Genomic DNA, 15,945 nt, shown 5'->3' on the forward strand with positions numbered 1-15,945 from the left:
TTGAAAACAAAAAACCCAAGCAGATGGAAAACACGCAGAAGGAGACTAAAAGTTGAAATACAATTCTGGTTCAGGAACAAATGAGTATAAGCCAGCATAGGTTTACTTAAAAAGAAATTTAGAAGTCTTACAACCAATGGAGATGTGATGATCTGGGACAGTCTTCCAGTAAAAATAATGAGTGAGAATCCATCCCATTTTCAGATGGAACCCAATAGGTTTCTGAAAGAGTTGAAATGTTTCGATGGCTGCAGCAAAATTGTTTTGTTTGCCCAGGAAATCAGGTGGTTTCCCCTCCAACATTTTTATAGCCAAGCTGGCAGGCAATGTTAAATGAAGAGAGGTGTCAGGACCTTCAAGAGCTGCAGCAGGACATACATGCCACACAAGGAGCCACATCTCTCCTGCATTTCACTATTGCATACATTTTGTGCCTCTGACACCCTGAGTGACCCATCTATCTGTTGTCTAGGAGAGTGTTGGTACAGAGTTGCTCAGCACACTGAACCATCCCCTTTTGAAGCAAGAGAGGGAGCAGGCACGTGGCATCTCTCCTTCAAACTCATCTCATTCAAAATTGAGGAAAGAAGAAAAAAACCCAAAGAAGCACACCCCACCATTCCCATCTCCCTTCCATTTTGTGATTTCTTTCCCCTTTTTTTCCTTTCTGACTGCAAAAAAAGGGTCTGTTTTCTCAGTGAAGGCTTTAATTTCTAACTATGTTTTTTAATATTTAAAATAAGAAAAGTGTTTTATATTCTGGGAATTAAAGAAAGCAGAATGCCTGGCATTTATGGGCCAGTCTTCTTCACTCTTGTAGCTTGGCAGTAATTGTAAAGAAATCACACATACTGTGACAAACTGAAATTATCTCCAGGTTGTTCATCTGTCAAACAAGTTGATTCCCATCTCATCTGCTTTCTGAATGAGATATGAAAATGAGTCTGCTACATTACCTCTGCTGTCAAAGGAGAGGATGGATTCAATCCCCTTTAAAGTGACAGTGAACTTTTTTCTGTCTCTGTCTGAAGAGTTTGACTTTACCTACAGGGAATTTACCTTATACCAAAGTACACAAGGAGATAAGTCCAAAAGATTTTCAAAGTTGGTCCTTTGGGCCCAAAGTAAAATTTCATTTAGCTCATGTCTGCCTTCTTGAAGTTTTCTGATTCGATTGATTGTGAAAGATGTCTGATTGACAACACTGTTTGGGGAGAGACAAGGTCCCAGAACACCTTAAGCGCTTGTTTTAACCATGAAATTAGAATTCAGCAGATTGCACAATGAAGGAGGACAGAGATGCCAATGTTCTTGGGGAGAAGGAAGAGTTAGGAACCAGCTGTGATAAAGACCTCTTGAAAAAGTGAATACGAAGCCATCACTATCCAGCATGAGACTGATGAACTGAATATGAGGTAAACTCCATTTCTTTGCTCTATACCAAACTTTTACTCAGTCTTTGTTTTTACATATTTTCTTATTCAGTTATCAAAGCTCCTGTCAGCTCATCACCCTCCTCCCAAAATCTCTAATACCTTTCAGAAGCAATGAAGCATCCAGATCAGCTTAACACAAACTTGAACCTACCAGAGTCTGCCGTTTCCATTGCCCTGTGTCTGCCATGACACCTTTCCTGTCCCTTCATTCTTTCCATCTCTTACATGTTCCATATTCAGCTTGTGGTTCTGCAAACTGGGACCTATCAGGGCAGGGATCTCCCTGTCTTCCTAAGATGCCATATTCATACATCCAGCAGAGCGGATATGCAGAAGATCATTCCTCCAGCAGTGAATTCATAGTGAAAACTTTGTGAGGGTGCCTGTTGGGCAGAGATCAAAACTCTGGTGATGTTGGAGATAGATAAAATAATGCTCTGTCTGAATAATCATAAACCTTTGTGGTGGGGCAGCAGCCAGAGGCAACAGACCAGAGAGCAGCACAGAGATTCCTATGCTAAAAGAACCAGAAAGTGAGAAAGTCATAAACACACAGCCATCAGGTAGTTTGAGTAAGAACCTGTTCATTAAACACATTTACTTACTGTCGAGCCCTGTGACACCACTTTCTCTCTCCCTGCTGTCATAGGAGTGGAATTAGAAGAAAGAAACAGAGAGCATGAGTGCTGCACTTACTGAGGCTGAAATACATTTGGGAGACAGTTTTCTGGGTAACAGCCCTGTTCCCTGAATTATTTTTGCATTTTTAACTATTGTTCAGTAAAATAGGGATATTCAGACTACAATTCAGGCCACTTCAGGAGTTTTATCTCCACAGTACCCATCCACATTCCCATTTTACCTTAAATCCTATATCTCTCATCAGCTCAGGCCTTAAGATCCTTGCTCAGTGAGTGAAAGACTACGGTGATTTGTGTGTTCAGTGTGGGGAAGGTATTTTAGGTATGGCAGAACAGGCCCTTTAGGGCCATGGTCAGAGGACCATTGAAATTTCAAGATCTAAAATGGCTTCAGTGGGAGACACACACGGAAAGATTCAGGTCTTGCAAAGTGGATGCAGATTTGAATGTGTGAAGGAACCAAGGGCTTGGCATCTTGGAAGCCTTAGTCCTACAGACCAGTAGACACTAATAGGGAACTTTCTAGGTCACACTGCTGGTCTTACATGTCCAAGTCTCTTTCTTAATCGGATTTGATGCTGTTTTCAGAGGTATTTAGGCAGCACATCAGGACGGGTGCTCTGAAATAATGAAATTTACTTTGAAAACATTTTATTTTGAAAAATGTACTGCAAGTACAACTGTTATTGTGCTCTCTCATCCTCCTTCCCATTCCATAGCCTTTCAAACACCCAGGCAAATATAGAGTCTTTGCAATGCACCTGGAGGACATCTACCCTTTCCAAGTATGGTAAAATAATCTAATATTAATGTGACACAGAGGTTGCAAGAACCAAGTCAGGATCCATAGCAATGTTCACTTAAAAAAAAAAAAAAAGGCACAGAGATTCAGCAAGAGTTTTGTAGGACCTGCTGCTGCATGATTTGCTGGTGAATAACAATGTACCACAAGGTCCCGATGGAGGACAGACATCCTCAATTAGCAAGGTTACAATCCCCAGTACCCTCTTGCTTCTTCAAAAAGAAAGCCAGTAGCAGCACTTCCCTTGGCACCTGTGGGGTCAGGATCAAATCTGTTGCCCTCACGGTGGCTCTTATATGACTTCCTTCTTTTAATTTTTGCTTCAGATGTAAAGAAGATGTCTCAGATCTCCCAAATCATTTCCACATTTACAAATATCTATGGGACCTCTGGTCTGCACAATGGTCCTATATTTCAGCATCTGACATGGATCTGTGTCCTGAATCCATCTGTCAGTCTCCGCAGCCCAAGCATCAAAGATTGCAGTCAGGTAAACTCCAGCCAAGAAAAATTATTCAAGAGTAGTTTCCAATATGATAGGAATCTCTCTTTCCTCACATTATGACATCGATAAAAGCTTGGAAGATTTCCTGATTTCAGTGACATGACAGTAGTAACACTCAGCACGGGAAAGATTAGCAATTGAAGAAAATTTCCATCACCCTGTAATGCTTTCATCTACTTTACTATTTCCAGATTAAAAGATTTAATTCGTAATAGAACCTGTTCTTAGAACATGGTTGGACTAGATGATCTTTGGGCACTTTCCCAGCTTAAAATATTCTATGGTTCTATGTCATGTCATTTCAGAAACATACATTAGCCAATTTAACAGCTTAATTTCCTAAAACCCCAAAAGACAGCTTTAATTTCCTCATCTTGATTTTAAAACTGAGAAAATTTCTGTTATAAGCTGGGCAAAAAAAAAGTGGAGACAAAGCTTACAACCCTATCAAAGGGACAAATCCATAGTCCTCAGGCCAAAATCCTTACTACCATTACAGTGTCAGCTTAGTTTGAGAACAGAGCTCTGTTTTTTCCTGCACATACATACAAGGATCAGCCCATCTGCTCCTTAGGAAGAGAGATCAGTTGAATGATTTTACCTTCTGAGACAGAAAACAGGCAATAAGGTGCATGGAAATTACACAGGAATTGTGAGGTGACATTTTCAAAAATCCTTAGTAATGGTTTGAGCTTACTTTCACTGAAAGTATGATTCTGTAAGTATTTCAATGGAAGGGGAACAGTAACCACGTCAAAACCACCAAAATTTTGTTCCCTCTGCAAATGCTTAGATTTGAATATTTATTTACAGGAACACTTCATAGATTTTCAGTGTCACAAGGTTTTTTAAATCAACCTTTTGCAGAGGTTGATTTAATATTTCCCCAGAAACAGGTTTTCCGAGAGTTTTGCTGCAGCTCTGATTCCCTGGTTTGCCAAGGTGCTCCAGCACACCCAGAAACCACTTCTTCCTTTCTTACTTCAAATACAGATTTCAATAAACACTTTATCATGTGTTTACATAGTACATAATGGACCACTAACAAGCCTTCACCTAGAGGAACCTGTAGTTTCAAAGACTCAGCAAAATGCTAATTAAACTGGAATGCACCACTTCCTTCCACAGTAAGTCTCTGCAGTAGATCCTTGTATGTGTCCATTATGGTCATAAAAAAGATAAAGAAACACCCTGGTGTTCAGAGCACTCATCAACTAAAAACAGATTAAAACATCAATGTTATAACAGAAAATGAAGGAACCACAAACATTTAGGTCCTTGGGCTTCAAAATATTTAATTTGAAAAAACCAAGACAATACCTCTGCAGTAATGTTATATTGCTATGTTTACTGTCCTCTTTGTCTCTCCAGCAACAACTTTTCCTGTAACTATAGATCTCAAATTACTCATGTACTCATGTTTAGCCGTTGCATAAGCAAAATTTCCTTTATGAATTGAATACTTATGTTCATACGGTAAATTCTTTCTTTGAAAACCTTGTTCAGGTTTTATCAGTTCATGGACATTCTAGAAAGATAAGCTGACTTGGGCATCTTAAGTAATTAAACATCTTGTTTAAAATCTCTACTGTTAAGTGGAAATAATGATACTGAATATAATAGTGGTTATGCTGGCTTTAGGTGGGAGAAAAGGTACAGATTTGGAAGTGTGAGCATCTAGAAGAACTGTATTCACTAAGGAATCCTTCCATTGCTTATCGTGCATTGATAATTTAAGATTTTATTTAAAAGAGTTTGCTAGTCAATTAGCATTTGTTTGTTTACAATTTTTTTAAAGAAAAGTATTTTAAAATTGTAAACAAACTGTAATTAACCTTGTACCATAAATCTGATCAAACACATGACTGAGAATAATAGCACAGCTCAGTCCCTTAAGAACCATTTGTTACACTGAGCTACTGACAGTGAAATATACAGAAAATATTTAACTGCTCCCAATCTGAAAAGACACTTAAACAGCAAAAGAGATAATTGGACCCCATAATTTCCAAATGCCAAGCTCTACACCAGTGCACATCCCAGTCCTCTGCATTCAACCCTATATATCAGAAATCTGCATTTTCTTCACATGATTGCAGAGTATAAGATATAACGGATATTTATAGTGAGAACTGAATATGGAAACTGTAGGCACCATTTCAATCCAATATGAAAATGAATACAGAATTTAGGGTACTGAACTCATTCTTGTAATGATCATTTGTACAAAAATCTCTGTAAAACTGGCAACGCACAAAAACTGTGGGCTGCCATAACAAGATTATTGTCAGAAAGTTTCAGACACAGAGCTGAAATGCGATGCAATGTGAAAAACTGACTGCAGCAAATGAATCTGATATAGAGGTTGCCATAGGGGCTTCTCTGTGCTTTGAAAAGCTCCCTCAAGTCCAGTGTCAAGAGAAGATGGCAAGAGCAGGACTCGTTTCCTCCCGGGGATGAGCTTAAGGGCAGAGCCCGGAGCAAAATTTGAACTCTCCCAGAGTGGCTCCATCCAAGCACTGCTGCTCTGCTCATTGCCCATAAATTGCCAGGGACTGGCCCAGGGGTGACGGAGGGTGGGTAAAGCAGAGGCAATGACAGAAGAGCTCTTCTTGCGTTTATTCCCCAGCTGACAGCATCGAACTTAAGGAACAATGAAAATATTTTCCTAAGGTAACAAATTGCTACACAGGTCAATACCAAGCTAAACAAAACTAAAGAGCTGAGATATTTCTTTACTTAATGTAAAACCAAGAGATTTGTTTGTTATGTTTTTTGTGTAATGACACATTGAGCACAGCAATGAACAGTGTGAATGTGCATATCTCTAATTCACATCATTGGCAGCAAAATAGTTAAGAGTTGGTACCAGAAAATAACATTTGGTAAAGCATGCCAGATGACTTAGAAAGCAGGTACTGTCACCAGGGCTATACCTTGACTTTTTCCTGTGCAATACGTATTAATGAGGAACAATGGGCTGGAGCTTTTACTAAAAGAACGTCTCAAAGAATAAAAAAAAAATGTTTTAAAATAATGACAGTTTCAGGTTCTTATGTGTCTCAGCACAGAGTAGGCTTACCTCTTACAATTAAGGTCAAATGCATGTACAGCTTTATTCATGTTGCCTGATTTCTGAGCAAACACATTCAGAAGGGAAATCCAACGCTAAGCCATTAGGTGTATTTTAATTGGAAGCAGAATTTGCAAAATATGGCTCCTGTCCTCCGCATCTTATAATTCCCATGTAAAAAAATATATAGAAATGTTTTACAAATATTTTAATAGAGTACAACCATATCTAATTCTATGAATAATTTAAGGATCTAGTTATTCTGAATTAACTATTCCAGGCAATGAATATCATACGACAAAATCATTGTTTCAGGAAGGTGCAATTTAAAAAGCTACACCAAGAAAAAGCAAAACACAATATTAAGAATAAGATTAAGAATGAAAGTAGAGAGAGATTTCAGTAATACCCAAGGCTTTTAAAACATACCAGAAGTAAAACTGTTCCTTTTGAACCCGCAAGGGTTGAGGGGAACAGAATTATAGTCTATGTACCCTATAGAGACAGATACAAATCATATAGGCATATAGGCACAAAGCCATGCAATCCCATCATCATGCAACAGATTAGTGGTCACAAGAAATCCAGGTTCAATGCTTTACTGGCTTTTTTCTTCTCTGCCCAGGGAGAAATAATTTTCATACTGATGTGTCTATTTTTGGATGCTTATAATTTATGGTGTGTAACAAAAAAATCCCTCTTTCTGCTCAGACTTTGGACAAGATTTCTGAAGAAATATGTTTTTGGAGAGAAAATCAGATTCTGGAAAGATTAACATCGTTTAGCCACCTTTGAGCAGATAACTCCCCCACCTCAATCAGTGATTAGCACTCTGTCTGCAAATGCTGAATGCTGAAAAATCCCTTGTGACCATCAGCACACTTCCAAGGGGCCAAGAAACACCTCTAAATAAAATATCTACCATAGGAGAGGAGCATGCATTTTCCAGACAAATAGCCCGCAGTAGATGACAAATAGTAACAGTTTGCTTATTTCCATCATGCCACCACTTGCAAATGTGAAACTCAGTAATGTAGTTGTTCAGTGTTTTGAATACAGCTGCTCATAACTAGGTATCACAAGGTAAATATGCTTTTGTTTGCTATGTACAGCACAACTGACTCTAATTTTCAGTTTCATGAAGGGCACCACTGATTTACTGGAACATATAATATGTTTCAGAGAGGTTTAATCCAACTCGTAATAATTTCTAAAAGTTATTTTACTTGACTGTGGAAATACCACTTCAGAAACTATTTTTCACTGAACTCTTCTGTTCTTTCTTCCCTTTTTGTTCCCCAAGAGCAGAAAAGGTTAATGACAGCAACTTTGGTAGATGATCATTTTCCTTTTCTTAAAGTAGTATCTGTGGAAGTGATTCAGCTGCAATTACTGTCTCTCTTCTGAGCCCTGTCTGCAGAATAGTTTTACATTTTATCTCACAAAAAGCACGAAATAACTAAATAGTTCTGGGGGCAGGGACTGGACCAGAACTCAAACTTCCCCTACTGCCCACTAGTCTGTAGTTACTAGACTTCATGCACTGCCATAGCCAATGAAGCACAATGAGCAAGGAGTGGAGCAAGTCTCTGAAAAATAAGGGGAGTCATTAGCAGATACAGTGGAAGTAGGAAGCTCCTGTTAGAGCTATCTCAAATCAAACAAAAAAAAATTGAGCAGACTTTTGCTTCCTAGGCAAAAAGCCTCACCAGTGACTGATAATACGTAAGAAAGGTAGACACTGGCACCTCATCCAACATTTGTATTTTAGATAAAGATAGGGAAAACTTAATGCTCTGAAATAATTTTTTTGGGCTTTTCATTTTGGGGACATTCAGATGGACAGTAGTGCCTTAACTCCAGAGCAGCAAGAGAAAGCAAGAGCTGACTAAGCACCAGCTCTTCAATGCTACAGCCTTTCCAGATCTCACACAACTCCTTTCCTCCCACAGCAACTGAGACTCCTCCAGGACACATACCATCACTCACTGCTGTGTTCTGCTTTTAGGCATTAAGTATGTCACTGGTTCCACTTCTTACAGGTCCGTGGCAAAACCCACCTCTCAGGCTGCAGGTCCTTGTTGACAATGAGAATTCAATTGCTATCATGGTACAAGGACCGTCAAAGAAAACCTGTTCACGCTCACCTGAGAAATCAGGGACGCTAGTCAGTCCAGTGTTGTTGCAGACTGGATGTTACAGAGGTATAATAATAGCCACATAAAATTTGAAAGCGTTTATTAGCATTAGAGTTCACATGGAAAAAGCATTGAGCTGATCATCTTTTGACCTGTAATATTCTAGCAATGCTTTTTGATCTAAAAGATTTTCCACTGTGGCCTTAAAGTGTATTTCATGCTCAGAATGGCCAGGGTAGGTTTTTTTTTCTTTGGGCCTTCTGTGTACTTTCAGGAAATAACCAAGGAATAGGACAGAGAACAGAGAGAAATCAAACCACAGATGTTCACAGCTATGGGGTCTATAAAAGTACTTATGACACAGGTGACAAACAAGGCTGTATGTGAGGACATTGATCAGTTTGGCTCGTTGGTTCAACCCTTTCTTCAGATAAATCCAACGTAGGTGAAAGGTACCAAACTAAAGAAGCAGGGATTTTAATTATCTGAGGAAACTACCATATGAATAGCTGTAGTGTGCACCTCTTTCATGCTGCCTAGTCCTACTTGCTGACAAGTTAAGTGTACAGGATGGGGAATACTTGGGGAGAGATGAGACACTCATGAGCAGAATCTCAGTAGGTGTAAATCTGTACTGCTCCTTTCAAACTAAAGAAAGTGCTATGGTCATTTCGATGAAAAGTACTAATTAAAGAGAAAATTATATGGAATTTTTCAGGGTTTGCAATGCGTTCTTAAAAACTCAGCCATTGTTCTATTGATGGCTGCTCTTTCTGAATAGATTTTTCCTTTGCCCTCAGAGAAAAGGAAGAGTCCAAATTGCCTTTCCATCTAACAGCTCCTAAGGAGGTGTTGAAACAGGAAAACTACATAAGTAAGGAAATGAGCTGCAGCTTTTCTCTGTCTCTGTTAGGCACATAATTTGGACTAATTCAGTCCTGACAGGGAATATAAGACTATTGCACCTCAGATAAGGAGTCTTGTCTCTTTGTCTAAAAGCTGAAGAATCTCCAGACAAGGTCAGCTCCCTGACAGTGTAGAAGTACTTTCCACACCGGAAAGAAAAATATCAGAAGAGACAAAGAACAGACAGGGCATTTCAAAGAGATACCTTCCTAAAAGTACTGTTCTGTAAGCATGTTATAACTAGAAGGAAAAGAAAGAAAGGAAAAAAGATGGTGGACAGTGAAATAAATGCCGTGAGACACATTTCTGGGACATGCTCAGTGTCTGCAGATCAATTCCCAGTGCATATAACCATCAGCTGTGTAGTAATTTGCCACCATTTCTTTGTCCTGTGGTATCCTCCAAAAAGGCTCAGATGAAAATCTTATAGAGTTCTTATAGAGTGCCTAGTTCAAAGAAGAGTCTCTCATGTTTAGTGCTCCAATTCTATACAAAAGAAGTACAGAATAGTCTTGACTACAACTGCTGTATCAAGAGATGTATGTTTCCATTTCTTAAATTTTAATGACCTTCTAGGTCAGTGCTTGTAGAAGAACATGGCAAACTTCTGTTTTAAATCTTCTACCTGATCATTTTGTCAGGTTTCCTCTGCTTCTTCAACTGTGAGTATGGAACTTTTACTCATTATTTCTCATATTTTCCCTGTCATTTGTGATTATAAAGGCCTAAATCCCAGTTACTTCTCTTGTGACCTAAGCACCCTTTTACAACCTAATTTATGTTATGCAGTATTCGAAACGTTGGAAGAGAGTTACAGCACAATGGAATAATAGAATGCATCACAGAATAATGACATATTCTATTTTATTCTCTATTCCTTTTCCAATCATTCCCATTTTTCTAGTTGCCTTTTCAACTCATGTTGAGTATTAAGACATTCTGTGGCATACTTTGGCAGAAGTCCTGTATTTGTTTCCTGGTTTTGTATAACTGTAGAAGTGGAATTACCTCCAGCCTCACTCTCCTCACTCACTTTTACTTCTAACACATTTTTAATTATTTTATTATTAAAAAACCGAAAAATATCCAATTATTATCATATCACTGTTAATTTCTTTGTGGAAACAGTCTATGAATTTGTTGAGTAGTGCTGATTCCAGCACCTCCAGAGATCCAGATGTTAGAAACTCCTCTCAGCTATAAAACCTGACCATGTTCCAGCCCACATAAGTCATGGCTGACCAGATCACCCACATCTCTGACTCCTTCTGAGAACTAAAATATATGTCTGTAAGACATGGCCTCCATATACAATATATATGGCAGTTCTTTCCCAATAGGTCATGTTCATTCATATATGTGCTTCTAGGTTAGCAGTTATGACCTGTACATACGGCAAAAACTTATCAATTTAGATCAGACCCATGGGCCTTTTGAAAAAAGGATTCCATTTGCTTCATATCCAGTTCTCAGATAACAGAACAAATTTAAATTATAAAATATGTAGGGCCACTAATACTTTACATTTTTGAATAGGGTATTACTAAAAAACAAGTCCAGAAAGTAAAATAATCTTAGACATATCTATAGCACCCTTTATTTCCCAGTTTTTGGACAGTCTTACAATGACCATACCTGCCATACACTCTCATTACTCATGGAATAAAGCACGCTTTATCTTGAATGAGATAATCACAGCCTTGGCTTTAATACCAGGCATCTTTATGCTCTTGGTTTTTTAATAGGAGGAACAGGAAGCACTTCCCTATGATTTTCTGAACTTTTGTTTGACCCAATTTATTACCTGGACTTTCTCTTCAGGAAAAGGTAACAAACTTGAGGTGTCTGTCTGATACTCAAACTCAACAGTCCTTGCTCATACTGGCAAGAAGAGAGATTCAAAGCGTCTTTCACTGAAGCACATGTGGAGTCCAGTAAATTTACATATGGAAAGAAAACAATGTGAGTGTTCTGTTCATCACTGAAAAGCTGAGGTATAGAACAGTACCACATAGGCTAATTTACAGCACCCAACAATTAAGAGAAGAGCTTATTAAGACCTATTATTCCTTCCTCCACAATTGCTCACAGCACTTGCTCTGCTTCAGGGAAGTCACATCACAGACACTAAGCATCACCAAATATTTTCCACACTCAAAAGATATACTTTAAAGGTATAAATTATGATTAGGCAACTGTTTCCCATAGGAAGTGAGTGAGATTTGGTATTCTTTCTCCCTGTTCACTTTTAAAATTTCACGAGTATTTGTTCATGAAAAGAGATAAATCACCTAAGACCTTGATTTACCTCTTTCCTAGAGCTGAAATTCAATGAGAGACTGCATCTCTGTGCAAAAGACACATCAAAACTCAGAAATCTTTCCAGTTTTGTGAAAATCAGTGCTTTTCCAGCACTATTAATTGCATTGTATACATGCTTGTATTTTATGATTCAGCCACAGTTCTTTCCAGCTTCATAAATGACAGTAAGGAAGTACCCTTCCTTGAACTATCTGTGTCATCAATTTAAGAGGAAGGGTAGTTTTGTTGCGTTGGAGTCAGGAAATAGCAGGTCTCTAAACACTACCAAAAGCTCTCATAAGATTTGTCTCCAATATTCCTTCCATGTGCTGACCAGCTTCTCAATCTCTTTGCCTCCATATTCATCAACTGTTGTAGCTGTGTCAGTAAGCCAATCCTCATGTTCTCAAATGACAAGCACTAGATTCCCAAGCGTTGCTATGACAGAACTAACTTCTTAGAAGACACAAAATGCCAGTTGACATTAGGGCATATTTGCCATTTTATACTGAAACAAAAACAGCCTGCAGAAAAAAGCAGGCACCACGTCCTAGCTGCTATTTGCAAAGAGGTAGCAGAGCCTGAAATGATGATAAGTTCTTTACTGTAGCTTTAGATGGTATAGAAACTTGTCTTTTAAAAATGAACCATACTGTTCTCCCTATAGCTTCCAAGTAAGTATGGAGCATGTGGGAAAAACACCCCCACACCCAACATTGACAAGGAAAGATGTGCTATTTTGTGGTCTCTTGTATGACAAGAATTAATTTTATGACTTTACTAGCACAGCTTAATAATCAATATTATCTTTACATGCTAAAAAATAGCTCCTTTTCCTTGCCATTCTTTGTCCATCCCCCTTTTCCCTATTTTTGCTCCCTCCAATAGGCTTTCCAGAGACAAGACTTTTATACCAGAAACTACGTAGCAGTAATAACAGAGTTCATAATTTACAATCTCACGAAATTATTTTAGCCAGTAGGATTTTTCAGTAACATATAGTGCTGGGCACTTCAATATCCTTACAATATTTAGAAACAGGAGATTTTAACTACCTGCTTGACAAGGACATTTTCTTTCATGTTTTATGAGGTGAATAATTAAAATTTTAAGTACATATTATAGGTGAAATTAATTGTATCAGTCAATAGTCTACCATCAATACAAGTGCAGGCCATATGATATAAGTCACTGAGAGATTCCTTGGTGTAATAATTTGCTGGCACTGTAGGAAACCTGTCGCAGGGGCAGAGAGCCTAGGAGAGCAGAAGATCCCAGGCTGTTGGTGCTGGATGGCAGTTTGCTGCTGATCTTCTTTCCTGCAGCACCGCTCTCTGAGCGCAGCCAGGCTCTTGAAGGCTGATCCCAAGCAAGGCGTGGCTCCATCTAGCAATGGAGGGGGACTTTGCTACTCACAGGGTGAGTTCTGTAAAGAAAGGCAACCCCTGCAACTGGTTGAACTGTGCTCACTTGTCCCAAGTGTCACCATGCAGGTGTGGCACCCCAAAGAAGGATGTTACCTGGACAAGCAGGTCTACAAGACCTGTTATGATTCTGTTCATCCAGTTCTGTTAACATTTCATTTTCTCACTCTTCTGGGGCTTTAAAGGACATTCAGAATTCTTCCAGTGGTGTTTCTTGCGCCATTTTATTCTTCATTAGAGCAATATTTTATCCTATCAGAACTGATCAAAATTCTCATGCATTGTAATCTAGAAATTCACTCACTGTAGAGGGGGTTTGCACAAGGAGAAAAATGGCTTTGATGTCAGTCAATCACTTTGTAAACCAATCTCTCCTGCATCAAGCATTGCTGTTTAGCTGCTGTTGTTCCTGTCCTGGTGACCTGTTTGGCAAGTTCTGTCTGTGTGTGTTTAGCTGCTACTTATGAATCATGTTAAGTATAAGAGAGGTGCAGGAAGCATCTGTGGAGTGAAGAATAGATGATAATAAAGTATGAGAAACTAGTGAAAGCAATCAATAGCTGTCAGCCCAATAATGATGCCCTTCTACAGTGTCCCTGCAGGCATTTGCCCACTATGACACTGTGGATGCAAAAAGCATGGTGACTGTCTAATACACATATTCTTTTAGCAGCTCACCGTCGGCCATGCAATAAGGTAATTTTATCATTTACTCAATCCCGTCTTGCACAACAGACATGGAGAGGCACACGTATGAAGCTACATTTGGCAAAAATCAATCAGGAAACTCAGATTTTTCTGAAAGGAGAATCCCTGTATTTATCTTATTTCTTTTACTTGTCAATTTCCTGGCATGCAATTCTTGCCAGTAAAAACTACACTTTGATTGAACACTGCTTTCTACTGTAAACCTAAAGTCTTTCTTCTCAGAACCACCACCTGAACATCATTAATTTAAAAAAATAATAATTTCTCCTTGCCATTGGCAGCATTAACACTTTAAATAGAAGTACCATATGCTCCCATAACAAAACTGTTATTTTTTGACTGACCTGCAATTCCTTGAATACAGACTTTTAAATCCAGTATCTTGATGCTACCCTCAGACATGTTGATTTCATTATCTAGGCATGGCATAAACCTGTGTAATGAAGTCAGGATCCATTTCTTTTTAATGGATACAATGTTCCTGAGAAGGGCAGGCAATTTCCAAATCTGTGTGTGGCATCTACAAGACCAAAATATTTTCAAGAACAACAGGGGTCCTTCTCATATTTCTGAAATTCTGAAATTGGCTGACCTGTTTGGTTGGTGGGGTTTTTTTTGGTTGTTTTGGGTTACTTTCCCCTTTGAAATCTATACATAAACAAACAGCTTAAGTGTAAATTTGTCCCCGTGGAAACAGAATAAAGAGCTGTTGGGGACATGGCAGACAAATCTATTTTCATTTGTGAGCTCTATATCAGCTTGTGAAAATTTGTTTGAGCAGCATATTCTCCATTGTAATATTCAGATTTTTAAGCTCCAGTGTCCACAAAAACTGCATGCCCCAGAATTTGAACATGATATGTTTTAAGAAGACAAGTTTAGGTATGATAAAAATAATTAGCTATCTCAGACGTGCATGAGGAATTGTGATTTCAGCAGGTAAGTTTGAAAATCCAAGGGGGATTCATTACGAAACCCAACTAAGCAGCTCACTGGTAGTAATGAAATGAGCAATATTTTAATTATGATCACAGGAAAGGCATCAAGTCAGGACTGATCTACATCTTGGCGACAACTGGGTGATGCAGAAGAGGCTGAATGGACTTGGCAGATTGGATCAGCAGACTAGCTGGGAACCAAGGATTGCCACTGCAAGGTTGCTGCAGGCTCACAGCACTATGCTGACAATTCAAGCAGATCTAAAAGGGGTTGCTGCTCAGATTTGAAGAGCTGAGGCAAAGCAGCAGATGCTGATGGGCTACTCTTAGATAAGTCTTAGGACTGAGCTTAACAAAACTTTCATGACACCTGTCCACATGATACCTGGCTCTAATACTGTTATTAACTATTCAGAGGCAGAAGCAGTACATTTCCTGAACAGATGAGACAGAAGTCCATTATGAAGTGCTGGCTTCTGTTTTTAGCAATAGTTATGAAGTTGCAGCTGTTTTCAAGAAAAGCTTTTCCATTTTGGGAGAAACGTCATTGCAGCAGAATCAACTTTCTCTGGTCTCAAGGCAAGAGACCCTCTCGGTTCAGTCTCAAAATTCTGCGGCACTCAAGCAAATAGAGTGGCAAGACATTTTCTGTAGTGAAGCAGACACTAAAATATAAGGATAGAGAATGAAAGAAAAAATAGTGTGTTGATAATGAAAACTATTCAAAGTGATCCATATGTGTATCTGTGACATCTTAGAAGAGACACTTCAAGCCTCTTTTGCGGGTGATTATCAGTAAGCATGACGATGCTTTGTACTGACATGTCGCACTGAAAGTCATCTTAGGTTTGCATACACCATCTCAAGTTCCTCCTGCAGTGTCATCTAGAGAAGTTATTTTTATTTACTCATCTGAAAGAAAATACAGCTTTAGCTCTTAAGGTACAATACAGAATTTGTAGTACTATAGAGGAACTAATCGGGTATCATTTGTAGGATCCCACTAGAATAGTTCAGATAGGAGAGAGAGGAAAATAAATCAAACTAGGAATGAGCAGGTCATAATTGCAACT

This window comes from Corvus moneduloides, chromosome 3 (genome assembly GCF_009650955.1).
Source record: "Corvus moneduloides isolate bCorMon1 chromosome 3, bCorMon1.pri, whole genome shotgun sequence".
NCBI lineage: Eukaryota > Metazoa > Chordata > Aves > Passeriformes > Corvidae > Corvus > Corvus moneduloides.